Raw genomic sequence first — 14,566 nt, forward strand, 5'->3', positions numbered from 1 at the left:
CATGCCGTAGTATTGCTCCCGGGCCTGCTGAGTAAATCCCTCCAGTCTGGGCCTGGAGTGGGGCTGTGGCTTGTCAGGCTGATGAGCAGAGAGGGCTCTGCGGGGACTGGAGGCCACAGAAACGTGCAGGACCCCAGAACACGGAGTCCTCTGCCCCGTTACTGGGACATGTGTGGGTGGATGCCAGGTATCGCCACGGTCAAGTTTGCTTTCTCGGGCACAGCGTGTAGGGTGTGCTTGGGCTAGACCAGAGGGTGGCAGGCCAGAATAGATTTTGAGGAAAGGTAATAATAAATAAGATGGGTCATAGAAGCAGCTGTTTTAATGACTTCGATCCTAAAAGGATCGTGTTGTAACTCAATTAACTTAGAAAGGTGCCAGGGTCTGTTTCGTGCTTAGCCGCCCAGTAGAAGTTTGGACTTCACGATTCGAATGCAGGAGCTGCCGGGGGCCTGGGCAGGCGCTTCGGGCACAGGTGGTCTTGCTTCTCTGGTCACCAGATCCGAAGGAGGAGCTGGTCCTGCGGGAGGACAGGCAGGAAGACGGTCCTCTTCCAAGCAGTGCCACGCGCTAACTGTGAACACTACCCTGGGGTCGCGGAGCATCTCCGCGGGGAGAACCGTGGGTGTGGGAGGGGGGTGCAAAGGCAGGAGGCAGGCTTTTGGCTGCTGGTGGTGAGGTTCGCGTACGCCTACCCTTCTCGGGTTATGGACTCGCACACTTTACGTACTGAAGTGTGATTCACATACCATGAAGTTCGCCGGCTAGAATCACAATTCTGTGATTTTTTTAAGTAAATTTGTGCTACCATCCACACACTCCTAGAACATTTTCATCAACCCAACACACACCTCAATGCTGGTTTGCCGTTCCGCACGGTGGCTGACGTGCTTTCTGTGGCCGTGGAGCTGTCTTTCTGCGTGTTTCCTAGAAGCAGAATCCTACCCTGTGTCTGGCCTCTCTCACTCAGCACAAGCTTCGGCCACGTCGCATGCCACGGCGCTGGGTTCTTTCTCGGGACCGCCGCCGTCCCCACCACGTTTGGTTTGTCTGTTCACCCGCTTACGAACACCTGGGTTATTTCCAGGTCTCCGCTGGCATGTGTAAAGCTGACACAAACCAACACAACTGTTTGTGGGACGTGTTTTTCGTTTCTCTTGGGTGGATACCAGGCACGGAGTTGCTAGGTCATACGGTAAGTTCATGTTTACTTTCTTAAGAAATGGCCAAACTGTCTTCCGAAGCGGCACCACACTGCGTTCCCACCAGCAACGTGTGATGTTCCAGGCGCTCCACATTCCTGCTAATACTTCTTATTGTCTCAGGATTCTAGCCATTCTCGTAAACAATGGACTCTTGCGGCTTTAATTTGTATTTGCCTAGTGACTGACGATGCGGAACGGCTATCATGTGTTTATTAGTCATCCACATATCTACCTTCCTTGGTGAAATGTCTATTCAAGTCTTTTGCTCATTTTTATTTTTTTAAAAGATGTATTTATTTTAGAGAATGTGAGGGGGATGGGAGGAGAAGTGGGGGGGGGAAGGGAGAGGAGCAAGCTGACTCCGCACTGAGTGCGGAGAATGATGCTGGGCTCCAACTCGCAACCCTGAGACCATGACCTGAGCTAAATAAAATCAAGAGTCAGATGCTTAGCCAACTGAGCCACCCAGGTGCCCCTCTTTGCTCATTTTTAATCGAGTTGCTTGTCTTACTATATTATGAGTTCTTTATATATTCTAAATACAAATCTTTTCTCAGATAAGACTTGCAAAACATTTTCTCCCAGACTAGTTTTGCTAGCCTTTTTATTTTCTTAGTGCTGTCTTTTGACTCACAAATGTTTTTAATTTTGATGGTGTAATTTATCAATTTTTTTTCTCTTATAGGTTGTGTTTTTGAGGTCATATCTAAGAAATCTTTGTCCAACCCAAGGTCACAAAGATTTTCTCCTCTGTTTTCTTCCAGAAGAAGAAATGTAAGTTTTAGAGCTTACATTTAGGTCTATAATCCATCTTGAGTTAGTTTTTGCCTATGGTGTGAGGGTCTAAAAATATAATTTTGCATATGCATATCCAGTTGTTCCAGTACCCTTGGTTGAAAAGACTATTTCTCCCCCCATTGAATTGCCTTCATTTTTTTGTCAAAAATCAATTGACCATAAATGTGAAGATGTATTTCAAGACTCTTAATTTTGTTCCATTGTTTGCCAGTTTTTATACTGGCGAGAGTTTTGAAAATGGATAGGTTAAGTCTGCCAAATTTTTATCAAAATTGTTTTGGCTATTCTCGGTTCTTTACAATTCCATATAAATTTCAGTATAAATTTGTTAATTTCTATAAAAATGCTTAATGGGATTTTGATAGGGATTACATTTACTCCATAGATCAAGTTAGGGAGAATTGGGATCTTAACAACATTGAGTCTTCCAATCCATGAACATGGAATGTCTCTTTATTTATGTTCAATTTCTCTCCATGGTGTTTTATAATTTTCAGTGTACAAATACTGCACTTCTTTTGTTAAATTTCTTCATTACTATTCTACCATTATTGATATTGTCAATGCATATTTCTATAGTTTTATTTTTGGGCCGCTCCTTGCTAGTATACAGAAAGACAGTTGATTTTTTTTTTTTTTTTTGTATATTGATCTGTGACTTTACTGAATATTTTTATTCTAGTTTTTAAAAACCTCCTCCCATAGGATCATGCCCTCTGTAAATTAAGATAATTTTAATCCTTTCTTTCCAATCTACAAGCCTATAATATTTATTTAGCAACTATTGCACTGGCTAGAACTCCCAATATGACACTGAGTAGAATGGCAAGAGTCAATATTCTTGCCTTGTTCCTGATTTTAGGAGGGAAAAGTATTCAATCTTTCACCATCAGGTATGATGTTAGTTTGTTTTTTTTTATAGATGCCCTTTATCAGGTTGAGGAAATTCCTTTCTTTTCATTGTTTGTTGAGAATTTTTATTTAGAATGGGTGTTGAATTTTACCAAAGTTTTTTTCTGCATCTAATGAGGTGATCATGTGGTTTTTGTCCTTTATTAGTCTGGTGTATTACATTAATTGATTTGGATGTAACTAACTTGGCACTCCTGGGACAAATCCCACCTGGCTGCTGTGATGTATAATTTTTTCTAATATGTTGCTGGATTTGGTTTGCTAATATTTGCTAAGAATTTTTGCATCCATGTTCATGAGGGATATTGGTCTGCGGTTTTCCTTTCTTGTGATGTCTTTGCTTTGGTATCAGGATAATACTGACCTCAGAGAATGAATTGGAAAATGTTTTCCGTCTTCTGAAAGAGTTTGTGGAAGATTGGTATTTCTTCTTTTAGAAATTTGATAAGAAAATTCATCAATGAAGCCTTCCAGGACTGGGCTTTTCTTTGTGGGAAGATTTTTTATTATTAACTTGATTTCTTCACTTGTTATAGGTCTATTCAGATTTTCTGTTTCTTCTCAAGTCAGTTTTTATAAATGGTGTCTTTCTAGGAATTTGTTTATAATATTCCTTTATAATTCTTTTAATTTCAGAAGGGTCACTAGCAAGATCTCTTTCATTCCTGATTTTGGAAATTGGTGTCTTCTCTCTTCTTGTTTGTCAATTTTTGTTGATCATTTCAAATAACTGACTTTTGGCTTTATTAATTTTTATTTATTGCTTTTTGTTTTCTGTTTCATTAGTTACCACTCTCATCTTTCTTTTTTACTCCAGTCTGCTTGCTTTGGGTTTAGGTTTTTTTTGTTTTGTTTTGTTTTGTTTTGTTTTTTCCAGTTTCTTAGGATGGAAGTTTAAGTTATTGATCCAGACCTGTTACTATTGACTTCTCTATTTCTTCTTTTATTTACTTCTTTCAATTTTTAAGATAAATAATCATGGTTCTTTATTCAAATGTATAAATATTTACCATGGCCTCATAGTGTGTCTCCTGATTTCTCCTCTAAGTTCACTCTCCGTAATGTTCATCGTGCCCAGGCCTCTGGCCTCTAGGCATTGTTCTCTTGCTAGGATGATCAACCCTCCTGGTTTGACCAGCACATTTCCATGGCTTTTAAATTTTTTTAAAAAATTAAATTGAAGTATAGTGGACATATATTAAATTAGTTTCAGGTCTATAAACAGTGATTCAATTATATACATTACAAAATGCTCATCACAAGTGTATTACAACATTACTGTCTGTATCTCATTGTGGTTCACCTCGCATTTCTCTAATCATTGGTGATGTTGAGCATCTTTTCATATTCTTTTTTTTTTTTTAAGATTTTATTTATTTATTTGACAGAGAGAGAGACAGCCAGCGAGAGAGGGAACACAAGCAGGGGGAGTGGGAGAGGAAGAAGCAGGCTCCCAGCGGAGGAGCCTGATGTGGGGCTCGATCCCACAACACCGGGATCACTCCCTGAGCCAAAGGCAGACGCTTAACGACTGAGCCACCCAGGCGTCCCATCTTTTCATATTCTTGTTGGCCCTTCATCTATAATCTTCAGAGAAGTATCTATTCAAGTCATATACCCATTTTAAAATCAGGTTATTTGGGTTTTTGTTGTTGAATTGTAGAAGTTCTTTATACATTCTGCATATTAACTCTTTATTAGATATGTGATTTGCGTTTACTACATATTTTTAAGTCATTTTCTTGGTGGTTCTAGGGATTACATTACAGGTTATTTGAGAGCACTGACTCCTAATGACTATACCACCAGGGATATTTGAGATTAACAAAGATCAATTTTTCTTCCCCTTACTCTGTGTAGTTGTAATATTTTTTACATTTATATATGCTATAAACCCCCAAATACAAAGATATAATTATTGCTTTTGCAATCTTTTTATTTTTTTTCTTATTCAGCTACGTTTTTCTTTTTTTTTAAATTGAAGTGTAGTTAGGCCATCCACTTCTGTATCAGTTAGGAAGGCCGTTGGGTTTGAGGTTGGTGTTGAGGACAATAACTGTCATGACTTCCAGTGCTTTGATGAGACCTCAGATGTGAGGCCTTCTGGCCAAGGATCTGTGATTTCATATTGTTGGAATGTTTGCTGTATCTCTGGGGGTCACAGCTTTCTATAAGTTTGCTGTGGCTGAGCCAAGAAAGAAGGCGTATGCAGATTTCTACAGAAATTACGATTCCATGAAAGATGTTGAGGAGATGAAGAAGGCTGGTATCTTTCAGAGTGCAAAGTGATTTTGGAATGTAAAGCATTTCTTTGGGTTGAGTTCCATTGAAGTTTGTCACTGACCTGTGTTCCTGAACTATGAAACATGAATATTGGGTTATGGAACAGTTTCTCTTGATAAATAAATTGAAAAAAATCGAAGCATAGTTAACATGGAATATGTTTTATGCAATCTTATCTATATATTTACCTTTTCAAATGTCTGTTTATTTCTTTGTGCAGATTCAAATTACTGTCTGGAATCATTTCTTTATAGCTTGAATGATTGCCTTTAGTATTTCTTGTAAGGCAGGTCTTCTAGCAATAAATTCTTAAGGTCTTTTTCCTGGGAATGTCTTTATGTCACCTTTGGTTTTTTTGTTAAGATTTTATTTTTGGGGCGCCTGGGTGGCTCAGTCAGTTAAGCATCTGACTCTTGATCTCAGGTCAGGTCTTTATCTAAGGTCGTGAGTTCAGGCCCCATGTTGGGCTCTACACCTAGTGTGAAGCCTACTTAAAAAAAAAAAAAAAAGGATTTTATTATTTTTTTTAAGCGATCTCTACACCAAAATGGGTCTCGAACTCACAACCCTGAGGCAGCCAAGCACCCCTCATCTTTGTTTTAAGGATAGTTTTGCTAGGGGTGCATGGGTGGCTCAGCCATTAAGCATCTGCCTTGGCTCAGGTCATGATCCCAGGGTCCTGAGATCGAGCCCCACATCGGGCTCCCTTCTCGGCGGGAAGCCTGCTTCTCCCTCTCACACTCCCCTTGCTTGTGTTCCTTCTCTTGCTGTATCTCTCTGTTAAATAAGTAAATAAAATCTTAAAAAAAAAAAAAGATAGTTTTGCTGGTTATAGGATCCTTGTTTGACAGGTTTGGGTTTGGGTTTTTTTTTTTTTCTCCTTGTAGCACTTTGAATATATCAATCCACTGCCTTCTGGTTTCCATTGCTGTTATTTGTCATTTGGTTTTTGTTTTGTTGTTCCTCTATATGCGATGAGTTCTCCTAGCTCCTTTCAAGATTTTCTCTTTGTATTTCAGCAGGTTGGCTGTAATGTATCTAGGTATAGCTCTCTTTGTATTTATCCTTCTTGGGATTTATTGAGCTTCTTGGATCTACAGATTGTTGTCCATCATATTTGGGAAGTTTTAGTCATTATATCTTCAAATATTTTTTTTCTGCCCCTTTTTTTCCCCTCTCTGCTTCTGGCATTCTCACCACACGTAAATTGGCATACCTGATGTTACCGTGGTCTCTTAGGCTCTGTTCTTCACGTTGGATGATTTCTATTGCTCTACAAGTTTACAGATTTTTTTCTTCTGCCTTCTTGAATCTACTATTAAGTTCCACTAGTTAATTTTTCATTTGTTATTGTACTTTTCAACTCCAGATTTTTAAAAATTGTGGTAAATAGGGGCGCCTGAGTGGCTCAGTTGGTTAAGCATCTGCCTTTGGCTCAGGTCATGATCCTGGAGTCCTGGGATCGAGCCCTGCATCTGGCTCCCTGCTCAGTGGAGAGCCTGCTTCTCCCTCTACCTGCTGCTCCCCCTGCTTGTGCTCTCTCTCTCACTCTCGCTCTATCTCAAATAATATAAAATCTTTTAAAAAATTGTAAATATACATAACAAACTTTACTGTTTTAACAGTTTTTAAGTGTACAGTTCAATGGCATTAAGTATATTCACACTGTTATGCAACCATCCCCACTATCCATCTCCAGAACTCTTTCATTATCCCAAACTGAAACCCTGCATGCATAAAACGATAAGTCCCCATTTCCTCCTCCCTTCAGCCTCTGGTAAGCACTATGCTACTTTGTCTCTGTGAATTTGACAATTCTAGATACCTCATATAAGGGGAATCATACAATATTTCCTATTTTGTGTCTGGAGTAATGTGTCATTTAGCATAAATGTCTTCAAGGCTTATCTCTATTATAGCACGTATCAGAATTTTATTCAAAATTTACTTCACAAATTTCTGTAATAGATGATTTGAAGCCTTTATCTGCTGAGTTCAACATCTGCACCTACAATGAAACAGTTTCTATTGTCTGTTTTTTATTTCTTCTGAGCTGGGGATGGGTTTTGCTCTCCTGTTTCTTTGATTGTCTCAATTTTTTTGTTGAAAATTGCACATTTTTATAATATAGCAACTATGGATTCTGACTTTTCTCCCCAAAGGTGGTTTTTTGTGTTTTTTTTTTTTTTTGCTTTTGTTTTGTTTAATAACTTGACTAAATCTGTGGATTCTGTTTCCCCCATGGTATGCAGAAGCTAACGTCTCTGCTCAGGTTTTCTTTTTAAAAATTCTTGCTTTGGGGCACCTGGGTGGCTCAGTCAGTTAAGCATCTGCTTTCAGCTCATGTCATAATCCTAGGGTCCTGGGATCAAGCCCCACATTGGGCTCTCTGCTCAGGGGGGAGCCTCCTCCCTTTCCCTCTGCCTGCCACTTTGCCTATTTGTGTGTGCTCTCTCTCTCAAATAAACAAACAAACAAACAAATAAATAAATAAATAAAATCTTTGTAAAAAATTTAAAAAATAAAAATTCTTGTTTTGGGGCACCTGGGTGACTCAGTCAGTTAAGCATCTGACTTTAGCTCAGGTCATGATCTCAGGGTCCTGGGATCAAGCCCCACATTGGGCTCCCTGTTTAGTGGGGAGTCTGCTTATCCTTCTCTCTCTGTCCCTCCCCCTGCTTGTGCTTTGTCTCTCTCTCAAATAAAATCTTTTTAAAATTCTTTTTATTTTTTAAAATTTATTTTAAAGTTATTTTTATACCTAATGTGGGGCTCTACCTCACCACCCTGAGATCTAGAGTTACATGCTCTTCTGACTGAGCCGGCCAGGCGCCCCACTCATTCTTATGTTTAAGCCTAACTTCATAGGTATCACCCTTGTGACTGATGGTCAGCCAGTCACCTAATGGTCAGTCAAAAGTTTGAGCAGATGTTGCACTCAAAGACCTTGTGCCACTAAGGCTTCCACTTTCTGTTAATTGTGTGTGTGTGTGTGTGTGTGTGTGTGTGTGTGTGTGTGTTGAGGAACACATTAAAAATTTAGGCAGTTTTTTAATCTGTTCTGGCTTTTGCTTTCTGATGGGCCCTCTTGCATCTCCTCTACACATGTGTGTAAGTTCACAACCAGTTAGCTGTGTGTGGATGGATGGGACCCTCTCTGGTCTTTCCTTCCTGGAGAACTTATAAGTCCCCTTATATAAGAGTGTCTTATTTCTCATGGCTGTTAAAATTTTGGCTAGACTGCTGGTCTGTTGTTTCCCACTGAGATTAATCCTGTTACTGACAACATCACTGGATATGGAATGTTTTTACCCAGACTTTAGCTTCATCCATGATCCCAGATTAGAATCCTTCTAGATATGGAAGGGATCTTAGGGAATTTCTCATTCAGCCTCTCCTTATACACTCTAGGGAAACTAAGACTCCAGAAGGCCCTTGAGCTGCTCAAGGCCCCACTGTAAGCACACCCCGACTTAGAGGTCAGCCTTTTCTGTCTTAGTCCATTGGCTGCGGTAACAAAGTACCACCAACTGGATAGCTTCTAAGCAACAGCAATTCTATTTTTATTTTAAAGGTTTTACTTATTTGAGAGAGAGAGAGAGCGAGCAGGGGGAGGAGCAGAGGGAATGGCAGACTCCCCACTGAGCATGGATCCCAGAGCAGGGCTTGATCCCACGACCCTGAGATGACCTGAGCCGAAATCAAGAGTCAGTTGCTCAACTGACTGAGCCACCTAGGCGCCCCAACAGAAATTTATTTCTAACAGTTCTGGGAGCTGGAAGTCCAAGACGAGGGTACCACGTGTTTGGATGAGGGCTTTCTTCTAGGTCATAGACTTCTTGTTATATCCTCACATGGCAGAAGGGGTCTCTCTGGATTCTCTTTTATAAGGCACTGAGCCTATTCATGAGGACTCTGTTCTCATGACTTAAGTACCTCTCAAAGGCCCCAGCTACTACTACCATCACCTGTGGGGGTTGGGATTGCAACATAAATGGGGGGAGGAGAAACATTTAGACCATAGCATTCTGTCTCCAGCGCTTACCATTCACGTCCTCATCACATGTACACTAGCCTTTCCATGCCAACAGCCCCAAAAGCCTTAACTCATTCCAGCATCAACTTAAAAGTCTAAGAGTCAAAGTCTCATCTAAACAGCATCCAAGTCAGATATGTGTGAGACTCAAGGTATGATTCCTCCTGAGGTAAATTCCCCTCCAGCCACGAACCGTGAAATCAAACAGATTAGGTACTTCCGAAACACAGTGGGGGGAAGGCACAGGACAGACATTACCATTCCAAAAGAACTAGAGAAAGAAGGGGTGACCGGTCCCAAGCTAATCCAAAGCCCAAAAGGCAAACATTAAATCTTAAGGCTGAGAACCGTCTTCAACTTGATGTTCTGCCACCTGCCAGGTACACTGAGTGGGGGTCTTGTCTTTCAGACACACTGGACCCCCTGGGGTCTACCTGCCCCTGTGGCTTTGCTGGACACAGTCCACACAGCAGCTCTCCTGGGCTAGAATAAAGTGTCAGCAGCACTACCGTGGAGTCTTCAGGAGGGGACCCACCCCCACGGCTCTGCTGGGCAAGCGTCTGGTGCTTTGGGTGGGGCTCATTATCTGGCCTATTAAAACCCAGGCAATGTGGGCCCCCCAGCCCCCAGCCTTTTGCAACTGAGGCAGCTCTCATGATCTCTGAATTGCCTTTGGGGTCCTTCTTCCCTTGTCTTTCTTTTTTTTTCCCCAGTAGGCTGTATGCCCGGCGTGGGGCTCAAACTCATGACCCCTAGATCTAGAGTCACATGCTCTACCAACTCGGCCAGGCGCCCCAATCTTCTCCCTTGTCTTACAGAAAAGAGCGTGTTAGAAGCTGAGTAGTTCTAGGATCCCCTCCTGTAAAGTCTAAGTCCAACAATCTTCCTCCTTTGCTTCCAGTCTCCTTCCCCTGAAGTCCGCGCATTATACTTACGCTAATTTCCGTATCAAAGGGTCCCTGGCCCTACCCTTGCGTTTTCTTCAGAACATCCTTCCTCATTTTTTGCAATAGGGATATGGAGCATTTTTCAAACTTTACATTTCTGCTTCCCTTTTCACAATTCTCCCTTTCAAGTCCTTTTTCTCTTCTCACATTTTACTATAAAAATTCAGGAGAAGCCAAGCTGCACCTTCAGTACTTTGCTTAGAAACAGCTTTATTGCTCCCAAGTTCTACCTCCCACAAAATACTGCGACATGAACGCAATTCAGCCAAGTTCTTTGCCACTTTTTAACAAGGATCACCTTTCCTCGAATTTCCCATAACACATTCCTCATTTCTGTTGGAAGCACCGTCAGAATGACCATATTTCTATCCGCATTCAGTTGGCCGTCACTTATGATTCTCCAAGAAGACGGAGGCTTTCTCTACAGCTCTCTTCCTCTTCTGAGCCCTCACCCAAATCACATGTAAGGTCTGTCCATGGCAATGTAGGCTTTTTCTCCAAACCTCCAAACTCTTCCAAAGCCACTTCTACGTGTTTAGGTTTGTTACAGCTCCTCACTCCTGGTATCATTTTTTTTTTTTATTTTGGCTTTATTGAGGCGTAATTGACATACATAATTGTAAGATGTTTGAAGTGTATACTGTGGTGATTTGCTACACAGGTGCATTGTGAAAGGATTCTTTCCATTTACTCAACACTGTGTGTGTGTGTGTGTGTGTGTGAGAGAGAGAGAGAGAGAACACAATTCCTGCCGTCTTATATTTCCATTATATGATACAGCGTTATCAACTGTAGTCCCCATGTTGTACGCTAGATCCTCGGACCTTATTCATCTTATAGCTGCAAGTTCGTACTCTTTTCCCAAACCTTTTCGCCCCAACCCCACCAAGCCCCTGGCAATCACTTTTTCCCTCTATTTGTATGAATTTGAGGGTTTTGTGGGGTTTTTTTTATATTATTATTCCACATACAAGTGATACCGTACAGTATTTGTCTTTCTCTGTTTGGCTTCTTTTACATAGGATAATGTCCTTAAAGTCCACCCGTGTTGTCACAAATGGCAGGATTCCCTTCTTTCTCGTGGCTGAGTGGGGTTCCATTATATATGTGTGCATCTCACATCTTCATTATCCATTCGTCTGCTGATGGACACTTAGCTTGTTTCCATATGGTGGCTATTGTGAATAATTCTGTAATGTGGGAGTACAGATATCAACATTGTTTTCATTTTCTTTTCTTTTTTTATAATAATTTTTTATTATGTTATGTTAGTCACCATACAGTATATCCTTAGTTTTTGATGTAATGTTCCATGATTCATTATTTGCGTATAACACCCAGTGCACCATGCAATATGTGCCCTCCTTACTACCCATCACCGGTCTATCCCATTCCCCCACCCCCCTCCCCTCTGAAGCCCTCAGTTTGTTTCCCAGAGTCCATAGTCTCTCGTGGTTCATTCTCCCTTCTGTTTACCCCCCCTTCATTCTTCCCTTCCTTCTCCTACCAATCTTCCTGCTATTTCTTATGTTCTATAAATGAGTGAAACCATATGATAATTGTCTTTCTCTGCTTGACTTATTTCACTTAGCATAATCTCCTCCAGTCCCATCCATGTTGCTGCAAATGTGGGGTAATTGTTCTTTCTGATGGCTGAGTAATATTCCATTGTATATACAGACCACATCTTCTTTATCCATTTGTCTGTTGAAGGGCATCTCGGCTCCTTCCACAGTTTAGCTATTGTGGACAATGCTGCTATGAACATATTGCCCTTCTCTTCACTACATCTGTATCTTTGGGGTAAATACCCAGTAGTGCAATTGCTGGATCATAGGGTAGCTCTATTTTTAACTTTTTAAGGGACCTCCACACTGTTTTCCAAAATGGCTGTACCAACTTGCAGTCCCACCAACAGTGTAAGAGGGATCCCCTTTCTCCACATTCTCTCCAACAATTGTTTCTTGCCTTGTCAATTTTTGCCATTCTAACTGTCGTAAGGTGGTATCTCAATGTGGCTTTGATTTGAATTTCCCTGATGGCTAATGATTTTGAACATTTTTTCATGTGTCTGTTAGCCATTTGTATGTCTTCATTGGAAAAGTGTCTGTTCTGGGGCGCCTGGGTGGCTCAGTCGTTAAGCGTTTGCCTTCGGCTCAGGGTGTGATCCCGGCGTTCTGGGATCGAGCCCCACATCAGGCTCCTCCGCTGGGAGCCTGCTTCTTCCTCTCCCACTCCCCCTGCTTGTGTTTCCTCTCTCGCTGGCTGTCTCTCTCTGTCAAATAAATAAATAAAATCTTTAAAAAAAAAAAGTGTCTGTTCATATCTGCTGCCCGTTTTTTGATTTGTTTCTCATGTATTGAGTTTTTCTTTGGATATATACCCAGAAGTGGGATTTCTGGATCACATGGTAGTTCTATTTTTAAATCTTTAAAGAAACCGCATACTATTTTCCATAGTGGCTGCACCAATTTACATTCCCACCAACAGTGCACAAGTTTTTCTTTCTTTCACATTCTCCCCCAACACTTGTTATCTCTTGTCTTTGATGTTAGCCATTCTGACCGGCGTGATATCTCCTTGTGGTTTTGATTTGCATTTTCCCTGATGATGAATGGTGAACACGTTTTCAGGTACTTTTTGGCCATTTGTTGGTCATCTTTGGAAAAATGTCTATTCAGTTCCTCTTTTTTTAATCAGATGGTTTATTTTGCTGGGGGTTGTTATGAGTTCTTTATATATTTAGGATATTAACCCTTTATCAGATAGATGATTTGCAAATATTTTCTCCCATAGGTTGCCTTTTCATTCATTCTGTTGGTGGTTTACTTTGCTGTGCAGAAGCTTTTTAGTTTAATGTAGTACCACTTGTTTATTTTTGCTTTTGTTGCCTTTGCTTTTGGTGTAAAATTCAAAAAATCATTGTCAAGACTGATGTCAAGGAGTTTAGCCCTTACGTTTTCTTCTAGGAGTTTATGGTTTCAGGTTTTACATACAAGTTTCTAATCCATTTTGAGTTGATTTTTTTTTGTTGGTATAAAGGTCTGGTTTCATTCTTTTGCATGTGGCTGTCCAGTTTTCCCAACAGTATTTATTGAAGCAACCGTCATTTTCCCCTTGTATATTCTGGGTTCCTTTGTTGTAAACTAATTGACCTTACATGCCTGGGGTTATTTCTGGGTTCTCTATTCTGTTCTATTGATCTGTGTGTCTGTTTTTATGCCAATACCATGACGTTTTGATGACTATAGCTTTGTAATATAGTTTGAAATCAGGAAGTGTGATGCCTCTAGCTTCATTCTTCTTTTTCAGTATTACTTTGGCTATATGGGGTCTCCTGTGGTTCCATGCAAATTTTAGAATTATTACTTCTAGTTCTATGAAACATGTCATTTTGGTAGAATATTTTGATAGGGATTGCACTGAATCTGTAGATTGGTTTGGGTAGTATGGATATTTTAACAATACTAATTTTTCTAGTCTGTGAACATAGAGTATTTTTCCATTTATTTGTGTCTTCTTCAATTTCTTTCATCAGTGTCTTATAGTTTTCAGCGTATGGATCTTTTTCCTTGGTAAAATTTGTTCCTAGGTTTTTATTTCTTTTTTTTAATTCACTCACAAATGGGATTTTCTTAATTTCTCTAATAGTTTATTATTGTATAGAAATGCAACTGATTTTTGTGTATTGATTTTTATATCCTACAACTTTACTGAACTCATTATTCTAATAATTTTTTGGTTGCATCTTTAGGGAGATATATATAATATATTTAATTTTTGCTTTGACATGATACATATATGATATATAGATATATCATTGATATGATAGTGATATATATATCAGAGTGTTTTACTTCTTCCTTTCCAATTTATATGCATTTTCTTTCTTGCCTCATTGCTCTGGCTAGGACTTCCAGTACTACATTGAATAGAAGTGGCAAGAATGGGCATCCTTATCTTTTTTTCTGATCCTTTATCTTTTTTCTGATCTTCGATCGTAGAAGAAAAGCTTTTAGCTTTAATCGTTGAGTTTGGTATTGCTGTGGGTTTGTCATATTGGTCCTCTGTTATGTGGAGGTACATTCCCTCTATATAGCCACCTGCTTCCACATGTTTAGGTTTGTTACGGTACCATTGTGGTCTGAGTTTTTGGTCTTAGTCCATTTGGACTGCCACAACAAAATGGAAGTCTGAGACTAGAATGCCAGCACGGTCAGGTGCGGGCTCTCTCCTGGGGTCCCCGACTTCATGTTGTATTTTCACATGATGAAAAAGGGAAGGGATCTGTCTGGATCCTCTTAGAAGGCACTAATCCTGTTCATGAAGGGTGCACCCTTATGACTCAAGCACCACCCAAACCCCCACCTTCTAATATATCACTG

At 40.3% G+C, this 14,566-nt stretch overlaps 1 protein-coding gene and 1 pseudogene across 2 annotated transcripts in view; both read left to right on the top strand.

The window, feature by feature from the left end:
- AATF (apoptosis antagonizing transcription factor) overlaps positions 1-14,566 on the top strand; it is a 133,970-nt gene that overhangs the window by 108,835 nt on the left and 10,569 nt on the right. The window lies entirely within an intron of this gene.
- LOC148107981 (cytochrome c oxidase subunit 6C pseudogene) lies at positions 1,538-5,358 on the top strand (annotated as a pseudogene).

This window comes from Ursus americanus, chromosome 23 (assembly GCF_024610735.1).
Source record: "Ursus americanus isolate L20-20 chromosome 23, mUrsAme1.1.p, whole genome shotgun sequence".
NCBI classification, from domain to species: domain Eukaryota; kingdom Metazoa; phylum Chordata; class Mammalia; order Carnivora; family Ursidae; genus Ursus; species Ursus americanus.